The 24,183-nt window shown below is 36.3% G+C and overlaps 1 long non-coding RNA gene across 1 annotated transcript; it reads right to left on the reverse strand.

Annotated features, from left to right (window-relative positions):
• Positions 1-6,268: 6,268 nt before the first annotated feature.
• On the reverse strand, positions 6,269-11,782 carry LOC135156810 (uncharacterized). The gene is made up of 3 exons (XR_010295854.1): positions 11,658-11,782; positions 7,244-7,414; positions 6,269-6,347 (listed from the first exon to the last, which is right to left on the reverse strand). It is a non-coding gene; the product is annotated as an uncharacterized LOC135156810 (long non-coding RNA).
• Between the last annotated feature and the right edge of the window lie 12,401 nt (positions 11,783-24,183).

Here is a 24,183-nt window from a genome sequence, read left to right on the forward strand (position 1 = left end):
CTCAAGCCAAGTGATTTTTAAAGCGGGTTAAGTAATGTGAAGATGCACTTCACCAAGTTCACTCTTTTCTCAAAGGCTTTTTTAAAACATTGTGTAGATAAAGGGGCTTTCACAATTAGTCATTGAACCATTTGCGAGAATTAATATCGTTTGCGAAGTATACTGTAATCAAATGGTCGCAGAACCAAGTGTGCAAGTCCCTTCAGAGGCAGATCATCATCTTCCTTGCTCATGTGCAAGGGAGATCAGCAGAAAGAGGGAGATAGAAATGAGAGAAGGGAAGAGAGGCAAAAGAGGGGGAGGGAGAGAGACAACAGAAGAGGGAGGGGGAATCGAGGAACAAGCTTTATATGGAAACGTTAACGAGAATAAAGACAAGGAGCCAAAAGGAGATGCAACCAGAGGCAGCGACTTCATGGGGGGGGGGGTGACACTCTCCCATGGTATGCTGAACAAAATTTGAAAATCAAAGAGTTAGCATCCCCCCGTCCCATTTGATCGCTTCCTATGGTTGTGACACAACTCATTTAATGATACACAGTAAAAGAAATAGCATATTGTTTAAGCCCGTAACTCTAACAAAAAGTTGTTTAATTTTTTTGTAATTGTTTAGACTTTTTAAACAGCTTGTTTAAATAGTTTGACAGTAGTTGTTAGACTGACGGGCTTAAACAACCTGCTTAAAATTTTAAACAGTGTTTTTACAGTGTAAATCGTGCAGGCAGACTAAAAATAGTTCTAAAATGCAGCCAAAATTTCATCTAGACAACAATGGAAATCAAACAATGAAATATTTTAACTTTCTAAATTCTATGCATATTTTCTGAGTAGAACTTATGTCTGACGACCTTAAAGTTAGCATTAGTTGATAATTACGAGACCGGAGAAACAAGTAATGAAGGCAACTTTATTGGACGAATTCATTAAGAGCAGCTAGATTCCAGGAAAATGTCCATAAATTTATGTCCGTAACAAAGCGGTCAAATTAAAATGTTTGCATTATCACAGAGTCTTATTTTGTATCTGAATTTGCATCCGAGAAGGGGGGAGAGGGTAAATGGCCTACACAATTTTCTACACTTCTGCCCCTGATTTGTGAACAAATTATTGTGTAAAAACTGCAAGGCGACTGAAGATGATTAGTGCCTATATAAAATAATGTAAAAAAGGAAACACAAAACTATCAGTCCAAGAAACCACTATCAGAAAAGAAATAAAACATTACAATCTATGTTCATCCATACAGTATATGAATGGATAGATATAATAATGAAATAGGATGGATGGATGGAACGATGGATGGATGGAGGATGGATGGATGTATAAATGAATTAATGAACGAATAAAAGGATGGATGAATGGATAAATGAATGAATGAATAAGTATCATAATCATTCATTAACTGATCCATCATCCATTTCATTTTTATGACCCAATTAATCATGATAAACAAACTAAGAAAAAAGAAGGAAAATCACAACAAAGTCTTGGACAATTATATAAAAAAATAGAACATTCAGAGGTATAACAATTCTTAAAAGTTTTCATAATTAATGGAAGGCCCCTGGAATTCTCGCCTGCATTACCCAATTCCATATAGCAATAGTGTTGACTTTGTGACAAGGATATATCCGGCCCATGGAAATATATATATTTTTAAATACCTTAATCATGGCCTTTGTTTTTTAAATTGATTCCGGTTTACTGAACTCCAAATTACCTTGATCTATTCTACTGACCTGATGCTACACTATCTATTTGCTTATACTTGATAATTATACTTAATTTTTATGGAGTGGAGACTTAATCTTTCAAAATGATCTTGCAAAATCAAAATCTAACAAGGCTTGGTAAATATTTTTTTATAATATTCATAGCAAACATGGTCAAAGTTCATTGACCCTGCTGACGTTAGGCTTCGACAATTTGACATGAAGGCTGAAGCTCATGCCAAATGACTGATGACACCTTATCATCCATATATCGAAGTTTCATGAAACATGTCCTTGTATTTTTTAAGTCATGAAGACAGTTAAAAAATTGACCTTTTTCGATGTTGTCAGCAAGCCGTCAGAAAAGTGAGGCCTTGTTTTTACTACGCAGGCGAGACTCTAGATAATGGGGCGTACATGTACATTTTGATTTGCGCCAAAGTAAAGGCATGATTGACTGCAATGAATGAATACTGGTAGCCGTATTGTTTCATAAAGCTGTTCGTAAGTTAAGAGCGACATTAAAAACGATTGGTGATCCTTTCTTTTGGCGTTGGTTTAGCGGGTAAGAAAGGATCACCACTCGTTATTTCAGTCGCTAACTTACGAACAGCTTTATGAAACGCCCCCCTGGGCTCTGTCTGACAAAGAGTTACGATCGATCCATTCAACCAAATCTTTGGAAAGCCAGCAACGTCATGATCTAAAATACATGTTTATTCAAAATATTCTAGAAATGATGTATATTCATACATTCATAGTTTTCTTGAAAATTAATTTTGCTTCTCTTTGTTTTCAAAGGACATTGTGCGAATTTCCTAAAGAAAAAATATATTGATGGATTCCCATATTCTTGGTTGATCGGATCAATCGTAACTCTTTATAAGACGGGTCCCAGATTTCAATGATGTCATAATCCTACAAGGGTTGCATTAAAATCCATTTCAATTTTTTTCAATAATTTACATGATAAATTGCTTATAAACCACTTTTAGTATGAATGCTCCAGTTAATTTCATTAAAAGTGGACTTGTAAATATGTTTCCTGACTCATCATCACTACATCGATCATTGGCATCTGGGGTTCATTTGTTGCAGTCATGCCTTACTTTGGCGCAAATAGAAAATTAACATCAATGCAAATAATACCTACTGATTATCCAAACGTGAAGACATACCACATAAATGTGATAGCAAATTATTTTGGAGAAGATATTCTTTCCAGCCATATATAACGATCATGCGTTCATGACATATTGACGGGCAGTGTATACGTACGTATAAAACTGAAAATGTAGCCATTGCTTTTGCTAGGCTTTTGCTTGATTCCGTATACAAATCAATGAGCAACAAATGCGTTTTATTTGCTTGACGATTAAGCTATTGCCATGAAGCGTGTGCATAAAGCGAACATTTTGCTTGTGCATTTAAAGATGTACAGCATCGGGTGATGAACTTTTAAACCATCTAACCCCGTATCACAAATGTAGATTCGTCGATCGATGTCCATTATCATCCACATCGTTCTCATGGTAAAACTGGATCCTCTCAAAAAGAATATCAAATTTGCCGGTCAACAAATGTCGTCAGATCTCACCTCACCGAAATAACACTCATGCCAATGCTTTCCAAGCAACATTCTCCTATCCACCTGACCCGCCATCACCTCCTGATGAAAACCTGTTCCATTCTTCAATGTCAAGGCCGCATGGATGGTGATGTGTAAGCTATAAGGCCTTTACAGCTTCCAGTCAATAGCTCTGATGCGTATATAGTCCAGGATAGAAGGGGTCGAACCTTGTTTTTTTATATATACAATGTTTTTTTATGGTTTCTTGTCAATTCGAGGGTGCTGATTCCGAATCTGAATGATGCCACTCGTGTAACCTTGAGCATTTTCTGCAAATTGGCAAAATCCAATATGGCCGCCAAAATATTCAAATTACCCATGAAAATCATAAAATTGTCCACACATTGACTTTAAAGTACATGCAATTGTGCTGCCGGAGTGAAATAATATCTGAAAAAATGATTTTTGTCAAAATATTTATTTTCTTGATATCAAAATGGCCGCCATCATATAGACCCCTGTACAATATGAATGGGGAAAATTAATTTTTACAAAATTTAGCACTGAAATGCAAGTAATTATGATCTATGAGTGAAGCAATGTCTGTAAACATGATTGCTAACGATATATATCATTTGTTATGTCAGTTATGTGATAAATCCTGTATTTTGATATTCAAAATGGCCTTCAAAAGCCCTAACACTATTATGTACAATGTGAATGGTGACACAAAAAAATCACAAGAGTGAGCACTAAAATGCATTTTGTTGAGATAAACGAGTGGAATACTGACTAAAAACATTATTGTTAACAAAATTTATTATTTAACATGCCATGTACGTGATAAACCCTGTATTTTGATATTTAATATGACCGCCAAAGGCCCTAAAATTATGATCTACGATGTGAGAGAGGACAAAAACAATCACAAGGTGAGCACTAAAACGTATTTTTTTGTGGTAAATTAGTGGAATACTGTCTTCAAATATAATTTGCAACGAAATATATTATTCGGGTTTCATATTTGTGTTAAATATTGTATTTTGACTTTCAAAATGGCCGCCAAAAGACATTGACTGTATTATGTACAATCGATCTGGGAAACCAATTTTCACATGAGTCAGCACCATAACATGCATATAATTGTGATTTAAGAGTAAAATATTGTCTGAAAACATAATTCCTAACAAGATATACCATTCATTCTGCCAGGTAGGTGATCAATAATGTATTTTGAAAGTCAAACTGGCCGCTACAGGCCCTAACGGTAGGCCTATTATGTACTTTGTGAATGGGAACATATAATTTTAACAGAATTTGGCTTTGCTTGACTAACTGGTGTTGCATGTATGAGTGAAATATCGTCTGAAAATATGATTTTGTAACCAAATAGATCATTTCTTATGTTATTTAGGTGATAAATGCTATATTTAAATTTCAAAATGGCTGCAATATGTTTCTTTGTGGAAATTATCTTTCCCCATTCAAATTTTACATATTAAAAGGGACTATGGCGGCCATTTTTCATTTTTAAAAGGCTGCATTCATCACCTTTATGACACAAGCTATGATATATTTCGTTAGAAATCATTGGGTTTAGACAATACTTAACACTTACATCAAAATTAAGCCATTTTCATAGTAAAAATTTTGTCAAAATTATCTGTCCCCAGTTACAATGTACATACTACTTTGGGCTATGGCAGCAATTTTGAATTTCAAAGTAAGGCCTTTATTACCTTCTCAACCATTATGTGATGTATTTAGTCAGAAATCATGTTCAAGACCAAATTTTACCTATACATCACATAGTTACGTGCGTTTTTGGTTCTCATTCTGGTGATGATTAGTTTCCCTATACGCATATTACAGAATTTGTAGGGGCTTGTGCGGCCGTTTTGAAAGTCAAAATACAGTATTTATCACCTATGGGAGAGGAAATATTATATTTCATTAAAAAAATCACGTTTTCAAACAATATTTTCCTTATACAACAGAATTATATGGATTTCATAGTCAGGCAAATCCTAATTCTTTCAAAAGTATTTGTCCCCATTTACATTGTAGATAATACTGTAAGGGCCCTTAGGGGCCATTTTGAATTTTACAATACAGCATTTATCTCATGCATGAAAAATGAAATGATATGTTTCGCCAGAAATCATGTGTTTAGACAATATTTCACTCGTATAGATTACAATTACATTCATTTTAATGTTTTTACTCTTGTGAAAATTAGTTTCTCCATTCGCTTTGTTCATAATACAGATAGGGCCTATGGCAGCCATTTTGAATGTCAACATGCAGCATAATTACCGAAATTGCAAGGGAAATGATATGTTTCGTTAGAAATCCTTGTTGTCAGACAGTGTTACACCAATATTTCGCAGTTATTGGCATTTTAAAGTCAAACAAATTCAAAGGTTGTGAAAATTATTTGTCCCCTTTTATATATTGTACACAGTATAAGGGGTCTATGACAGCCATTTTGAATATCATAATACAGCATTTATCACATTAGATAGTATACAAATGACATAGTTTTGTTAATAGTCATGTTTTCAGACAGTAGTCCACTCGCAGGTCACAATCACATGCAATAATAGTGCTCTTGTTTGAAAAAAATATTTTCCCCATTCATATTCTACATAATAAAGTATACAGGGGTTATGGCGGCCATTTTGAATATCAATAAAATAAATATTTTGTCAAATATCGCTTTTCCAATTGGTATTTCACTTCTGCACAACAACTACATGCATTTTATAGCTAATGTGTTGGCAATTTTATGATTTTCATGGGTAATTTGCATATTTTGGCGGCCATATTGGATTTTGCCAATTTGCGGAAAATGCTCAAGGTTACAAGAGTGGCATCATTCAGATTCGGAATCAGCACCCTCGAATTGACAAGAAACCATCAAAAAACATTGTATATCTAAAAAAACAAGGTTCGACCCCTTGTCTATGGGGCCTATCCTGGACTAATACGGCAGCCAACGATCGTATTCAATGAGGTATAATTCCTTGTCGACATCAGGTCAATTCTTGTGCTGATGGAAAAAACTAAAAACAGAAAACATTAGACATACATGTTTTATTTGTCTTATATGTCATCAAACATGCCCAACGACGGGCAAAGTAACAGAACTTTCAAAGCCTGTTCCATAAAGAGTAACATGATGTATGGCAGATTATCCATTTTGAAGAACATGTTTATTTAAGCCTATTCAACTTAATGCTCAAAGGGAATTTTCAGGAAACCAGCTTAATGAACTTAAGCTCAATATTACAATTAGTAGTGATTAGCTATTGGTTAATTAATGTTATTGGTTAATAAATGTTGAAAAGCGCCAATATATATATTGAGAACAGGCTAGAAAAAATGTTTCTATTAGTCTTGCATTGTAAATTTTGGATCTACCTTAGATGTGGACTTATACGTTCGGACCCTAGATCAACATTGAATAATCTTCAAAAAGTTTCCAAAAATATACTATATCACCTAGCATCAAAATTTAATGGTAACCTTTTATTATGTAAACTTTTTTCTATAATGCAACTACCATGGTAACAGGGCTCGCCATATCAGCAGACAATCACACTACTCTTTGAATGGTAATTACAAAATTGGCAAATAAACCATGGTTGCTTGACTATTATGGAACGGGACTCCATTCTATCATCATCCTCCTCCTCATCATCATCCTCATCATAATCTTTAAATAATCATCACCATCATTATCATTACCATCATCATCATCTTCATCATTACTATCGTCAATATCATCGTCATCATCACCACTACCACCACCATCAACATCATCCTAATCATCCTCACCATCACCATCATCATCGTCATCATCACCATCACCCTCGACATCCTCTTCATCATCGTCATCATCATCATCATCATCGTTATTATCATTATCATCATATCAATTTTTACATAACTTCCTTACCTAATGGATGACGCCTCGATGTCGAGGATGATGAGATCGTCTCGTATGACTGTGTTCTCTTACGAGTATTATAAAGACCAATCTTGGATAGGTAGGGACGTCTCCAGAACTGTACAGCAGATTTCCACAGCTACAGCTTGGTTGTACTTGGAACTATTGCTTCAGATTTTTCTTTGAAAAAAAATGAGAAAACTATTAGTCAGGCGGCATATGTCACGATTTACCGGCTACTTCGACAAATTGGCTAAGTCTAATTTTGACTTTTCAATGGCGTAAATCCGGTCCGAGCAGTTGGGGGATAATAGCAATTGACCTGAAAATTCACAATTCTAGAGACACCCCACACCAAGGGCTATGTATACGGGGTATATAACCGTGTACATAATACTACCATCTTTCAGTTACAGACCTATAACAATTTTTTTCGATGGCTGTATTGCAATGGATTTTGTGTGATATAAAGTAATTTTTTTTAAACCCACCATGGGCATTTATTATATACATAATTGACCATTCAAAATCACATCACATGTTTATATATTTTATTTTCAAACAAATATTCCAAATTGAATTCTCGACAATCTTTTCCTGATTTGCTTCTTATAAGTATTAAAGTATACATTTATAAATGCACCAAAAAGCAATTGTAAGAAATGAATCTATATAGTCCGGTTTCTTTGTGGGCTTTAAGTAAATGCAATTTTGTTATTTGAAGGTCGAAATTGTATTCAAACTTAGCTACTGTTGTCAAATAATTTAGTTTACACTCAACGGAAGCATGTACATTATCTTCATCCACATAACAATGCGGGCATCTCCCATCCGTTATAGCATTCCATTTAAACAAACTCTTTCTTACCGGCAATAAATTATATCAACCTTAAAATCACTAGCGTACCTACGGGGGGGGGGGGGCAGGGGGGCACTCTGCCCCCCCCCCCTGACGAGCCACAACCCATGCAAAAAACGTATCCCTGCCCCCCCCCCCCTGACGAGCTTGAAAGACCTTTTTTGCCCCCCCCCCCCCGACGAGCTTGAAGACCTTTATTGCCCCCCTCCCTCCTGACGAGCTTGAAGACCTGTTTTTTTTTGGCTTGTCAATTTTTTTTCTGGTACGAAATGCTTTATTTGTGATTGAAGACCTTTTTTTTTCTTTCTTTTTTTTTTGCTTGTCAAATTTTTGGGCAGACGGTTTTGCCCCCCCCCCCCCTGGAAAATCCTAGGTACGCCACTGCTTAAAATTGAATTATTTCAGTTTATTTTCTTTACAGTGACGCAAGTTTCTTTTAAAATGTTTTGTCCAATCTAATGGTGACCCAATTATCTGTTCCCAATACAAATAGCATCTGTTAGTGCTCGATGAATCTAAGGATGATAGTCTATAGAATTTTTACTTGAAATATCATGAATATTTTTAATTTGATTTTTGCTCCTACATCTATTTTGGGAAACTAATGAATGTTTATTATTGCGGTTGGTACAATGTGTTGTAATATCATTTATCCAAATTTTAGGGATAGCTTGACGTAATAAAGTGTAGTCAAATATCAGTCTTTGCTTACTCTTCTGCGATTTAAGAAGGGAATGCATTTACATTGTAGGAAATTTCCATTCCTGAGAATATCTTTCAAAAATACTATCCCAGATTTATACCATCCTTCAAAAAATAGGGTGATGTTGCGAAAGGTTACATTTTTATTGTGCCACAAAATTTCGTATTGTATACCGTATACTTTAGGGTGATACTTTAAACAAGCATTATTCTTTATCTTTAACCAGGCCTGTAATATTTCAATGTAAAAGACTGGAAGATGGTGCTTGCATATATGTTTTATATTCCAAGCATCAAAGTCTGAATTAAGGAGTAGTTTCAAACCACCTAAAACATTAAACCAATAAAGGCTGAATTTACACAACATTCCTTTACTTGACGCAAGAGTGCGCCCCAGCCATCTTAGTCGAAAACTTAATTTTGGGGTATATAGATCAATCATTTTGACCCCTCCATTGTCCAGTTTGTTGGACATTACAGTTCTTTTCACTTTTTCAATCTTTGTTTGTCAAATAAAAGCATGTATTAGAGAATTCAGTCTTTTTACAATTTTCTCAGGAATAATATCAACCATGAGAATATTTACTAACTGACTTAAACCTAGAGTTTTGACAATGGTTACTCTTCCAAAAATAGTAAGCTTTCTTTTTCTCCAATTATCTAATAATCTTTGCAATTTCGTTAGTTTATTTTCCCAGTTCATTTTACGTGCTTTTTCTATATCAGGTGAGATGTAAAACCCTAAGTATTTTGTAGGAATATCTGTCCAAGATAAACCAATATCATTGAGTGACCATTTGGAGTTACTTCTCCCCATCCACATGGTTACTGTTTTAGTTTTAAGTTTTGGACCTGCTACATTCCCAAATAATTCAAATTCTTCATTTTTATCAATTCTAGTGATCTTTTATCTAACACAAAGAACAGGGTACCGTCAGCATATTGTAGTACTTTAACCTCACAATTATTTTCTGGTTTCAAAACAGGTATGTATTCATTATTTATTATTTTGTTAGACATAAATTCTGCTGCGAGGACAAAAAGTAATGCTGAAAGTGGACAACCTTGTCTGAAAAGGACTCTGATATCCAGCCACTTACTAATACAGAGCTTCGAATATCTGTGTACAATATTTTTATCCATGTCTGGAAATTCTTTCCAAAATTCATTTTTTCCAGACATGAGGACACAAAATTGATATCTATTACATCAAAAGCTTTAGAAAAGTTTGCCATCATTATAGCACCATCTAAGTGTTTTCTTTTCATAAATGCAATGACATCAATTGTAAGACGTATATTGAAGGCAGACAGGCGATGTTTTGTATAACCAGTTTGTTCTTCGTTAACGATCTGTCCAATAACCGATTGTAATCGTGCGGCCATTATTTTATAATCGCAATTTAAAAGCGAGATTGGCCTCCAGTTTTCTAGATTTCTATGGTCTTCTTTCTTTTAAATCATTGTAATAAGACCAGCTTTCTGACTTTCAGACATTTCTCCATTTGTGAAGCATTCATTAAAGGGGAATGAAACCTTTGGAACAAGTAGGCTTGTGTCGAAACATAAAAATCAAAGAATAAGAACAAAGAAAGTTTGAGAAAAATCAGACAAATAAGGAGAAAGTTATGAGCATTTGAATATTGCAATCTCTAATGCTATGGAGATCCTCCCATTGGCAACGCGACAAGGTTGTGTGATGTCACACATGAACAACTTTTCCATTGATGGACTATGAAATACCCTGAAAATGTGTCTTTTTGCTTTTTCATATGGTGATACAAACTCTTTATCCATGATGTATTCTTTAAAAATCTGTATTACATGCCTTCATAGAGAAAGAATACATATTCTACTGATAGATGTAATAAAAGAGGCAATTTATATGAAATATATACTAAAGTAATGGGGAGAGTTGTTCAAGAGTGACATCACACATCTTTGTCGCATTGCCACTGTGAGGATCTCCATAGCATTAGTGATCGCAATATTCAAAAGCTCAACTTTCTCATTATTTGTCCGATTTTTCTCAAACTTTCGTTGATCTGTTTCTTTGATTTTTCTGTTTTCACACAAGCTATCTTGGTCCAAAGGTTTCATTCTCCTTTAAGAGCGCTTAATAAAATATCTTTGATGTCGTCCCAAAAGGTTTGGTAGAACTCTATGGGAATACCATCCAGACCAGGTGGGTGTTTCATAAAGCTGTTCGTAAGTTAAGAGCGAATTTAAGAACGACTGGTGATCCCTTCTTGCGGTAAGTGGTATATTGAATCGGCGATGGTTTAGCGTGTAAGAAGGGATCACCAGTCGTTCTTAAAGTCGCTCTTAACTTACGAACAGCTTTATGAAACGCCCCCCTGGTAGGATAAAGTAATTAATTACAGTTAATATCGATATGCAAGCGAGCAAAGAGAGTGAGCAAATTTTCTGTAGTTGGAAGACAAGATGATGTCCAAACATCCCTTTCAAGAGGTGAGTAATTATTAGATCACGGGCAGTGTATACGTAGGTATATACTGAATATACTGCAACAAATGCAGCAATTGCTTTTGCAAGGCGCTTGCTTGGCTTTTGCTTCATTCCTTATACACAATAATCAGCGGAAAATGGTTTTGCTGGTAAGCTCAAGCAATTGCTAACTGCCTGGTAGCATTTGCTTGACGATTAAGCTACGGCTACATTTTGCTTGTGCATTTTAAGACGTATAGCATCGGGTGATGAACTTTTAAAGCATCTAACCCCGTATCACAAATGTAGATTCGTCGATCTATGTCCATTGTCATCCACATCGTTATCATGGTAAAAGTGGATCCTCTCAAGAAGTAAATCAAATCTGGCGGTCAAAAATGTCGTCAGATCTAACCTCACCGAAATAACACTCATGCGGATGCTTTCCAAGCAACATTCTCCCATCCACCTGACCCGTCATCTCCTCCTGGTGAAAATCTGTTCCATTCTCCGCTGTCAACGCCGCATGGATGGTGATGTGTAAGCCGGGGCCTTTACAACTTCCATCCATATTCGGGAATAAATAATAATTATGTCTATTTACCAACGAGTCTATTTACCAACGATTTATCATTTTCTCGTTATTCCTCTCAATATCCTATATTTTCTTTATCCACTCTCATTTACATTCTTCTCCTCAATTATTATGTCGACTCGGCGGGACAATTATGTCGACTTGGTGAGAGAATTATCTCGCCATCTCGACAGGTCTGTGGCTCTTTAAAGACTCGGTGTGAAAGGGACATAGAAATAGTCGACAACAAGACCAACATACAGAGAGGTGAGATTCGAAAATTATGAGTGCTCCTTCTGAAAGTTGTTGTTGAACTATGGATAGCCAAGTGACACAGATCCTTAACAGTATACATGGTATAGGTTCAATTTATCAGCTCGTCTGTTACTCATGTCAGTCATAACTGTCTGCATGGGCATGATAACCGAATCAGTTTTATTCGCCAATGTAGCATGGGCACAGTAAGCATAAGAATCATTCAATGTTAACGAAATTTAGACATTTCGGCTATCCATCTTTTTAAGCACATACTTGTAGACATGGAGCAAGTTAAACCGAACTTCAGATTACAGGCCAGAAGGTCGATTAAAAACAAATTGAGAGATTGAGAAAAGATATAGATAGAAGATAACAATAAAGAATCGACAACACGGGAGACGAAAAATAAAGTTTAGACAGGGGTGATGAAAACAGTCAAAGGAGCAACATGAGGAGAAAGGAACAGGCGTAAAAAAAACGAGACCGGGGAGCGAAATTAAGAAAAAACAGATGAATAAGAACGAAATAAGAATGATGAAATAGAAAGAAAAAGAGTCGACGAAACAAATCAAAGAGCGACACAAGAAGAGACGGACAAAGTGTCGACATAAAATGAGATTAGGAAAGGTAGAGTTAGGGCTGGAGGGGTTCTAAAATAACGAGACGAGAGAGTCAAGAAAAGCAGATTAATAGTCCAGTCAATATAGGGTTTGACCCACCACTAATTGCAACACGAGATATTCCACTGCAATGCTTTCAAGGAAGGTCCCCTAAACAACATACTAAAAGTCCCAAGAAATCCAAGCAGTGGAAATTTATGAAATTTGCATATTATGCAAATTAGCCATAAAAAGTAAGAAAAATAGCCCAAAGATTACAAATTGAGTGTCCAAAACAATTTAATTTGAGCGAAAATTCATGATAAATAACTGTATTCAATGATTTTTGTCAAAAGTGCAAAAAAATCTACCTCATTTGCATAATATGCAAATAAGCATCCTTATATGGAAAAATGTGTAGGTATTGTGATTTTCTCTCATTATCTGCTTGAAAAGTTCATTAATGTTGGAATTTACATGCTGCTATCACTAAGGACGTTGAATACATTTGTATTCAGCTTAGTGTCTGTAGTGTAATTTGCATATTATGCAAATAAAAGTATCTAACATGTTATAAATATTCAAGAAAACACACTGGTGATAAATCCCTAAAAATTGCAAGTAGATTATCTATTGAAATTGGAATATGGCAATACCTTACAGGAAGGTTTCCTAAACACCATATTAAAAGTCCATAAATATACAAGCATATGGGAAAATCACAAAATTTGCATTTTATGCAAATTAGCCATAATAAATTACAAATAAGGAAAATAATCCAAATATTGGAAATCAAGTGCAATCAATACGAATTGAACTGAAGCACATGACAAGTTTTACCAATTTATTTATGTTTTAAATAAAAAATCGTAAATAAATCTACCTCATTTGCATATATATGAGCATCTTTATATGGAAAAAATCCAGAAATTTTGATTTTTCTCACAAAAACAGTTATGAAAACATTTCAGTCTAGATCAATATGTTTGATCACTAAGAATGGCAAAAACATTAATAATCAGATTAATATCTGAAGTGTAATTTACATATTATGCAAATAAGCATCCGATATGTTATAAATATTCAAGGAAACACATAAGTGATACTTTCCTCTAAAATTCCATGTAGATTATGTGTATTAACCATGATGACCTTCCCTACGCTTCTTGCTTGGTTGATTTTGAGTTTTGTCACGAGCAATTACCCCACTCATATTGTACAATGATGAGTCAATTCTACATGGATCCCACTGCTTGAATATTTCATTATTTCCATCCAAGTCTTGCTCTCTTCTTGACTTTGTATAGAGACTTTGCGTTTCTTGCGAGTATAGTCCACGCTAGCAACTCCTGGATTGCCAAGTGATCAGCACAAAATGTCACACCCGTACGTGTATTTAAAGCGCTTAACGATAAATCTCCATCCTACATCTCAGAGCTCTTATCTCAGCATAGACCAACACGCAGTCTCAGGTCAGCAGCTCAAGCATTGCTGAGGGAATCTCTCAGCCACACAACCTGGGGTGACAGAGCCTTCTACATCTCTGGACCAAAGCTTTGGAATAGCCTTCCCCAATTTATCAGGAGAGCAGAGACCCAATCAACTTTTAAGTCTTACCTGAAGACCTTTCTGTTCCCCACTCCAACATTATCCCAAGACAAGAATAACTCAATATTGTAGCATTACTAGGACAGTACTTGAACTGAATGATGATCCTAAGCACTGTTTGAAGACATTGAAATTTGTGAGATATTTCCCATTTTTGAGCAAGCGCCATGAGCGCCCAGCTGAGGCGGATATACCAACGCTTTACAAGAACCCATCATCATCATCACTTGTCTTGGTGGTGAATATGAGTACTTGCTTGGATCACAAGATCTCTGGGCATGCTTAATAAGAGTAACAATGGGTATTTGCCTATACCAGCGACATGAAAGCCATTCATAAATTCATGATGAAGGCTGCTTAAAGTGCATTATAGGCATCTTTCTCAGATACAGGAATCGTAATTAGACGTTCTTGCTGAATCCATTTGCTGCTTCATGATGAAACATCCATTTTCTGTTCTCTCCTCTTTGATAAATCTCCTATGGCAACCATCTCCAAATATAAAAGCTATAGTTTCTAAGTAAGTCGTATGCAAATAATAATATTAATTTCCTGATATTTATGGTAAACAGAAATTCCTCAGTGAGACAATGAACAAACCAAGATGGAGAACTAAGCCAGATTATTGCCTTTCCAACAAGAGGACACAACATAATGGAACACCCTTAACATCACCATCAAATACCATCCAACATTGACAGTGTGTACCACTTCCAAGATTTATTTGCCACAATGTGCTACTCATGGGTATACTGTGAGGTTATCCAGAGGAATAAACATTTTATGGTACGACTAAGGATGTTCTTCTGGAGGAATGCTGACTTTAATAGTGTCATGCAGATGTACTTTGGACAATCATACAACTATCTGTACTGAAATCCGACAAGTCGAGCATAGGAGACTGAATGCCAATCAAGAGGACTTTAACAAGAACACACCGTTAACCATGTCTTCTTCCGACACAAGTTGCCTCAATGAGAGAATGGACATAAGTTGTGTCGGAAGATGTCAATAGTTTTAGAGAAAGGCTAGGAAGGCTTGCACATTTTAGAGCTCCAAAAGCATCAGTAAGGTGAAGCTCAGAATTGCTACAATGCATTAAAGAGGACCATAAGAGGGTTTGTAGACAAGCCTATAATACATAATTTGTTGACCGGATTGACAATGATCCAGGCTGTAACAATTAGCATGTTGGGAGCCCTTAATATCAATAGCTATGACTACATTGGAATATCATTATTAAAGGAAGGCAAAGATTTTTAGTCTTGGTATTCACCACTGATCATGATGATGATGACGCTGAAGTCCTGGGACCCAATGCTGACCCAGATATGGCCAGATAACATATTGTTTAGTCGAGCAGGTTTAGCCAGACTATTGAAGAAATTGTTAAAGAAAACAACCTGCATGAAGCTACTAGGCCAGACGGAATCTCTGCTGCACTTCTTAATGAGACTACTCATCAGATCTTACCTGCCATAAGTTTGCTTTTCTTGGCCTCCCTTTATCATGTTTATGCGGTGAAATTTCAAGAAAGTCGAAGTCGTTCCCATCCATATAAGAAAGGGTTGTCAACTCTAACAAACTACACACCAATTCAAATACTGTGCTTTGTTCTTGCCAATCCCATCATCTTGTCAGACTAACGCTTAGGAAGCGAAAAATATATTTCCAGTATTTTTCCTTGAATATAAATCATATTAGGATAGATTTGAATGCTTAGTGATAGCAGCATATTAATTTGAAAAACTTAAATGTTTTCACTGCAGTCAATGTGATAAAAATCTAAATTTCTTGACATTTTCCATATAAGGATACTTATTTGCATAATATGCAAATGAGGCAGATTTGCTAGCTTTTTTAAATAAAGACATTGAACTTATTTATTCATCATGTTCAAAAGTACTTGCTGTGGACATTTAATTTGTAATATTTGGATTAATTTCCTCATTTTCTATTTTTTTTAATGGCTAATTTGCATAATATGCAAATTAATTTTCAGGCATTGGGATGAATTCTCATGCTTAGTGATATAGTAGCATATTAACGTCAACATTAATGAAATGTTTTCAAGCAGTCTATATGAGAAAAATCACAATATCTTGACATTTTTTCCATATAAGGATGCTTATTTGCATAATATGCAAATGAGGTAGAAATTTTTGCACTTTTGATTGAAAACATTGAATTCAGTTATTTATCATGAATTTCCATTCAAATCAAATTATTTTGGATATTTAATTTGTAATCTTTGGATTATTTCCCTTCTTTTTCTAATTTTTCATGGCTAATTTGCATAATATGCAAATTTCATAAATTTCCACTGCTTGGATTTCTTGGGACTTTTAGTATGTTGTTTAGGGGACCTTCCTGGAAAGCATTTCAGTGGAATATCTCGTGTTGCAATTAGTGGTGGGTTACCCCCCTATTCTGGCTAGATTGACTGGACTATAAATCCAGTAGGTCTGTGGAGCCGTGATAAGTGCAAACGCCGGGATATGTGCAAACAACGGTATATGTGCAAAATTTCGCCGGGATTTGTGCAAACAACGGAATTTGTGGAAACGCCACGCCGGGAAATGTGCAAATCTGTCAAAATTTATCAACGGCATCTGTGCAAACGTGACGACGGGATATGTGCAAATGAACAATTTTTACGGGAAAAGTGCAAACCTCCGGGATATGTGCAAATCACTGCATTTATCCATATAAAGGCTATTTCTCATGAAATGTCTCATAAAATTACTGTTAAAAATGAGAAACATGCCTGCATAAGGGAGAAGCTACAGTGACATCGGCAATGAAACGCTTTTCAGAGAGGCAGGGGGGGGGGGCACCAACCTTAAATTGAAGATCCACTATCGTTTGGAATGACATGGATGTAGAGTGTAGTCTTTTAATGCTCCAGACCCGGTCATTTAATAATTTGAAGATCCTTCTGAACTAAGATGCTGTACTAAAGCATACATAAGGAGCATAGGCATTCAAAAGTAATAAAAAAAAACTGCAACACCTCACCGTCCACCAAATTAAGACCTTGTAGAAATGAGTACAGAATGTAGTCTTTACCCTAGACCTTGTTGTATCAATAACAAAAAATCAAATTTAATACCTCACCGTCTAGTTCCTATGGAATAAGTTGTTGTAGTTGTTGTTTTAGCTTATACGGCGCGTGTCATTCAGTAGTGAATATTTGCGCCAAAAAAAACCGCATCCACCGAGCCGGATTCGAACCAGCGACAAAAGGTTAACAGTTGTCAATCATCTACAGTCCTCCGCTCTACCAACTGAGCTATCGGTGGTTACTGGATTTAAAGTGTAGTCTTTACTCCAGACCGGGTGATGAAACAAATTCAAAACTATTTAAGCCCCGCCATCTTCCACTACTAAGACTTTGTTATAAAGAACGTGTATATAACGTATTCTCAATTCTCCAGACCCGTTTATTTACACAAATTTTCAAGACCCCACAGTCCCATTCCTGTTTAAAAAAGATGGATATAAAGCGTTGTCTTTTCTCCAGACCTTTGATTAAAAAACCTTCAGAATTAAGACCCAAGACTAAGACTCCGTTATAACGCAAGGGTACATATCGTAGTCTTTACTCCAGGCCCGTTTACAAAATTATGTTATCATCTTAAAAAATAAGACCCTGTAAGAAAGCATGGATATAAGAGCACAGTCTTTACCCCAGACGCTGTTATTAAAAAAATTAGGAGATCTTCAATTTGACGACCCCACCGTCTCATCTCTGTGGGAAAAAATGGATATAGAGTGTAGTCTTTACTCCAAACCTGGTGATTAAAAAAACTTAAATACTAAGACCCCATCATCTTCCGAACTAATAGTCTATAACAAAGCACGGGTACCTATAGCATAGCCTTTACTCCATACCCATTTATTAAAAAACTACACTGTACACTGTACACACACTGTATAATTACGCTGTATACCCATGTGCTACATTACTGGGTCTTAGTATTGAAGATGACGGGATTGCAGTTTCGAAGATTCTTTTTTTTTTTCAAATGACTGGGTCTGGAGAAAATAATAACTCTATATCCATATTCATGCTTGATTACATGGCAATGGTTTAGAACAGGGGTTCTCAATAGGTGGCGCGCGCGCCACTTGTGGCGCACCGAGCCTTGCGGAGTGGCGCTTGGGAGCCGGTATAAAAAATAAAGGAAAAATAAGGGAGAAAAAAATGTATCTACCAGTAACCTGGCAATAAGGTTTTGGTGATCATTTTAATACAAAGAGAAAACAAAAACTCTTTACTTGACACTTAATTGCTAATTGATTTCCTCAAATTTTGTCAAATTTAGCACTCGATAACCCCTATTATGGAGGATCGATGGTGTTCTCCTTTTTATTTATTCTACGCTGTACAAAGTTTTTGTGCCGCACAAGTGATTTGAAAACCCCGTTTGTAGGATTTCTATTTCAACGGCGAGAAATTTTGCATTTCCAGAGTATACGTTTTGGTTAAGAGTTAAACATCAAATGATATGATATTCAAAGAACATCCTGATCATAAAAGATTATGAATTTGGGACATAACAAGCAGAAACTTTGTTTCTGAAGCCGATTAAAATCCGATGTTGTAAAAGTGAAATAAATGTATGCTCAGATGCATTGTCTGCCGTGATTGCCTGCATGTACTCTTGCTTAACATGAACTGAATGAATGATACTGCACGTGAGTAATAGAGAGAGAGGGGCAGTTGGGGCGTTAGTGCAGTGCAACGCCTAATTTTCAGCCCTTGCAAAATCGGGGAACGTAGCTTCAACCACTGGCGTACAGATGGGGGTGGCGATTGGGGGGCCCAAGTGTTTCATGGCCAAGAAAAAAAAGGAGAAAGGGAAAGAAAAGGAAAGGGAAAGAGTGGAATATTGTATTATTTTCTTAATATTATGTCAAAATATAGATATTTGTATTGCAAAGTTCAATATTTTTGCTTCAGCTGCCATATCTAGCCCCCTCATTTTTTTTTTACTCATTACGCCACTTTCTTCAGCCAATATATCTGGGGCAGAACAGTCTGAACTAGTGGTATCATTGGTATGTTGTGAAAAAGTCACTGGTCATTTTTCTTTTAATATTGATTTTGTGTAGTTTGTTGGCATTTGTATTTCTTCTGTTGATATTAATTAGAGCCCCTCTGGGCAATTTAAAAGGCCTCATATTCCAAAACGTCTGGGGGCTCTGCCCCCTCGACCCCCACCAGGGGCCTCTGAACCCCCTCCGCTGATACATTGCTGGTTTGCGCAATGGACAGTGGAGCATTACAGATTCTCAACATGAAATGTGGCGCTTCAAAAAAAGTAATTGAGAATGGCTGGTTTAAAAGATGGTGAGGTCTAAGTTTTAAAGTTTATTTATCTTTTTTAACCACCGGGATTTGAGTAAAGACTACGCTTAGCTGGTCCAGGTATAGCGTTAATCCTGTTGTTTGGAAGAATATATGGCCAAGACTGAGTATTAAAAAGTAGACTAATAACCTTTATCTTGTAGGGTAAGATCGCATTGGGTCTGGAAAAGGAGACTACCAGCATGGGTCGGCAGATCAAAATTGATAGGGGGAGGGGAGGGCACAGCGAAAAAGGGCACTTCCTCTTTTGAAAAGGGCACTTGAAACAAAAAAACTTTTTTAAAAACAAAATAGCATATGTACCCTAGTAGGGTAATGAGCAAAATGATTGAGGGGGGCAAACATGGCGTATCGGGCAAAATTTCTTTAAAGCTGCGAGCGAGCAAAATTTTGAAACTTTTAATGAAAAAAAAACATTTGTGATAGATTTTAACATAGACATGATAGAGAACACTATCATATTTCACCACTTTTCTTTCCTTTTCTTCTTTTCTTTTTCTTGGTCTTGAAAACTTTTGGGGTCCATGGAACGAGGTCCATTTCTTAAGGGGGCAAGTGCCCCACCCCCTCCCTCGGCTCAGATGCCCCTGCATAAAAGAAAGGACGCTAATTGCAAATACATATACCTTATATTAGCAAATTGGACATTTGAACAAATCAGAAGAGAAGGGGCATTTATCAGAATATTCATATGGGGCACTTGATCAAAGGTGAAAATGTACACACTACAGAAGAAGAATTTCACTCTGAAAATGGGGTATTTTTGGAGTTCATATGGCCGGGGGGCCTCTCAGCCCCCCCCCCCCCCCCCCTTGAGATCTCGGCCGTCGACCGCGCGATCGCACCGAAAATTGGCACGCATGTTGTCTGATATATATTATCTACAAAATTGTATAGTAATTTATTTCATGCAAATCGTTATTACGTAATCATGCTAATTTATGCGTAATTGGTACGCAAAATCATACTTTTTCCTCTAACTCCATAAATAAAGCTCCAATTGTTCTAATTTTTTGCATAGAAACCCTTTGTGATGTTCTTAGCAAGTGTACATGAAAAAATGTGATATCAGATCAATTTCTTATGTATTATATTGTTTTTTGCAATTTCTTATGTATTTCCTTGTTTTTTGGACCTTTTGTTTTTCATAGTTTTTTCAATGAAATTCGTTGGGGACTCTTCTAAGATAAACAGCATAAACAGCATAACATTTAGGCCAGCAAAACTGAAAATAATCATACATTTATGATTTTTGGTTGAAAACACAATTTACATTGACTTTGTACACGAAATCACGTTTTTGAGCAATTTTTGGTCTGACATGCACTTACATAACATTGCGTAACTTCGGAACCGCGTACCCGGGTGACGCAAAATTGGTCTCAAAAGTTGTGGAAGACTTGAAAGTAAAAAGTCAGCGAGCAGCACGGTCAAAAAGAAATTTGACAGATCAAGTTCAATGTGTGTATCAGTGGAAATCATGCTTGCCTCTCCCACCCCCTTTAATTAATTGTCCCGTGCAGTGTTCGAAACAGTACTAAATGTCCCTTTAAGGTGACACAACATTTACTCCTGCGACAATTGCGACAATTAATATCTCGGAGGGCATAGGATTAGTGTTAGGATTGTGATAGAGTTTTTGGTTCAGAATATTGTCATGATTACGATTAGGGTGTATTTAGTTGTGGAGGTTAGCTTTTATGTGTCGCTTAATGTTTAGATTTTCCATCGGAGCAATTGTCGCCGGAGCAAATGTCCACTAAGCCTGGTGCCCCCCCCCCCCACTGCCTCTCTGAAAAGCGTTTAATTGCCGATGACACTAGCTGTAGCTTCTCCTTTATGCAGCCATGTTTCTCATTTTAACAGTAATGTTATGAAACATTTTTCATGAGAAATATCCTTAATATGGATAAAAACAGTGATTTGCACATATCCCGGAGGTTTGCACTTTTCCCGTGAAAACTGTTCATTTGCACATATCCCGTCGTCACGTTTGCTCAGATGCCGTTGATAAGTTTTGACAGATTTGCACATTTCCCGGCGTGGCGTTTGCACAAATTCCGTTGTTTGCACAAATCCCGGCGAAATTTTGCACATATACCGTTGTTTGCACATATCCCGGCGTTTGCACATATCACGGCTCCACAAGGTCCCCCTGGATCCGCCATTGGCTGTGACCTTTTTTTCTTGAATCGAATGTGATGGATAGATGAATCTGATTCACTGATCTGTATTGATAGAGATCAGTGATCCGACTTCAGATCGCAGCAACTTATGGCGGCCATGACGGGGGGGGGGGGGGGCAAAGAAAATCTTTAAATGAGTTATGCATTGAGCCAGGTGCGTTGCTTTGTCAATGGATACCTTAACTTGAATTGGGTATACTTGTACCCCGGTCACATTTGCTATATACGGAGGGCGCACGGCGAGTCGAAAACAGCCGTTTTAACATTTCTGTAACAGCTACATAGGTGGTTTGAATAAAAATAAATAAATCGGCTGTTTTCGACTTGCCGTACGGCCGTAGAGCAAATGTTACCGAGGTATCAAGCTTATACTGAAGCCCCCAGTTGGAAATTACCATAAAAAAACCCAACATCTATACCGAATTGGTCTATAGAAAATGCGTTAATGGGTGAGTTTACATCATTACGTATTCAAAAGCCTCACTTCATTGGGGTAAAACCCATTCTGATATCTTTAAGATGGGGTTTCCACTGCACATGCTGCAAGGACTACAATAAGGACCCCATGGAAGAACAGTGGTATTTTATTAATACCGCTGAAATGGGCCATCCTCCATATGATCTGTATGTTATGTTAAATTGAGCATGTATATATTTTATCTTTTATATGGAAATAAATACAAACAAACAAACAATACAAACAAACAATAATGGCATCGCGACGTTCAAATAGGACAGCTATTTAAGACACGCATAGTTCACTGACTAAATTCATTTACAATATAACTGTTACCGTTTGGAACTGATGAACCCCTATGTCTGTGGTTTACTTTTATGCGAGGAACCTCAGCGACATAGTGGCGAATTTATTTTATTCAAGAGAGAAGACTTCAATATTTCTGGATGGGGCAATGAGAGAGGCATTTGCCCACATCCCCCCTCCGTGTCGTCACCGACTTTTCATTATCGTATACTCTTATTTCTAACTTTAAAAAAAATATATATATATTCATTTACAATCTAACAATTTGGATTAGGATATTCATTTTTTCTTAGGTATACTTATATTTAAAAAAAAAATAACAATTTGTCTTTGTACTCATGTATTGCGATTTTGCTGTTCATGTAGTTAGACATGTTAGATATCTTGAACATCTTGTACCAAGAATTTTCTGATGAACGGAAAATTGAATTGAATATATTATTCAATTGAAAATCACCTAAAGCAACGAGTGAACACGTATTACTTTTTAATTCGGCTAATATGAGAACCAGAATTAAGATATACATTTACATATTCAATCAATTAATCATTCGTGTAGCCAAAACTAAAAAAAGGAAACAAATTAACAAACCAATCAACTTTTTCCAACAAATAGTTGATCGCCCTAACAATAATATTGGAAAGACATAACGATTAATTTGGACAATTTCAAAATTCACAATATGCAATGCAATGCAAATGAACGCAATATGAAACTGTTCAACTTGGCATACGACAATATCAAACATACTAAATTATCAATAAGCCAGTTCGTAGTTCCTTTCTGCGCATGATCAAAAGATTCTACGCATGATCAGAGGAAGGTCATTTGTACTTAAGTGACATGGTGGTTTAAAATCTAATGAGATAAGCACCAACTTTGATGTCTTGATTATTCATATATTCTTTTAAATTGTGGTTTTCATTTACATCCACAAAAAAAAAACAATGCGTCCACGAACGACTGGTATTTCACAGTTTGCCAACATGCTATGATATGCATTCAAAGTAGGAATGCAACAAATACCTTCATAAAGTGTTCATTGGTGTGCTATTCTAGTCACCTGGTTTATTCAATTTCTTCATCCTGCTATGTAAGGCAAGCTTACGTAATATCTTGCTTTGAAATCTGCCTATCATAATGAAAGAAATGAAAGGTCATTTGACCAAAATTGTCCATGAAGTAACTACGAACTGGTCTATTTTTGACACACTTCACGAATTGGGTGAGCAGAGCGCGCCGAAAATTTGACATTTCATTTTCACTTCTCCCTCAATCCTAAACATGGATCTTCCTGCCAACAAACGATGTAACTCATTCAATTAATCAACCAATCAATTGATTTGGCGATCAATCAATCTACAAATAAACCAATATTCATGCGGACTTACTTGCCACAGTTGGTACAAGACATCGCGAGACGATTCCTTCAGTAGACGAACCAAGCCAGAAGTCACAACTGAACAATGTCTCTCCACTCTCACTCCAGAGCTACTATTCCAACAACTTACTCACCTTCATCTGTTTGATACTGAATTTAAATATCAATCAGGAGTACCGGGCCGGCCACATGACAAT

The sequence above is a fragment of the Lytechinus pictus genome, chromosome 15 (assembly GCF_037042905.1).
Source record: "Lytechinus pictus isolate F3 Inbred chromosome 15, Lp3.0, whole genome shotgun sequence".
Lineage (NCBI taxonomy): Eukaryota > Metazoa > Echinodermata > Echinoidea > Temnopleuroida > Toxopneustidae > Lytechinus > Lytechinus pictus.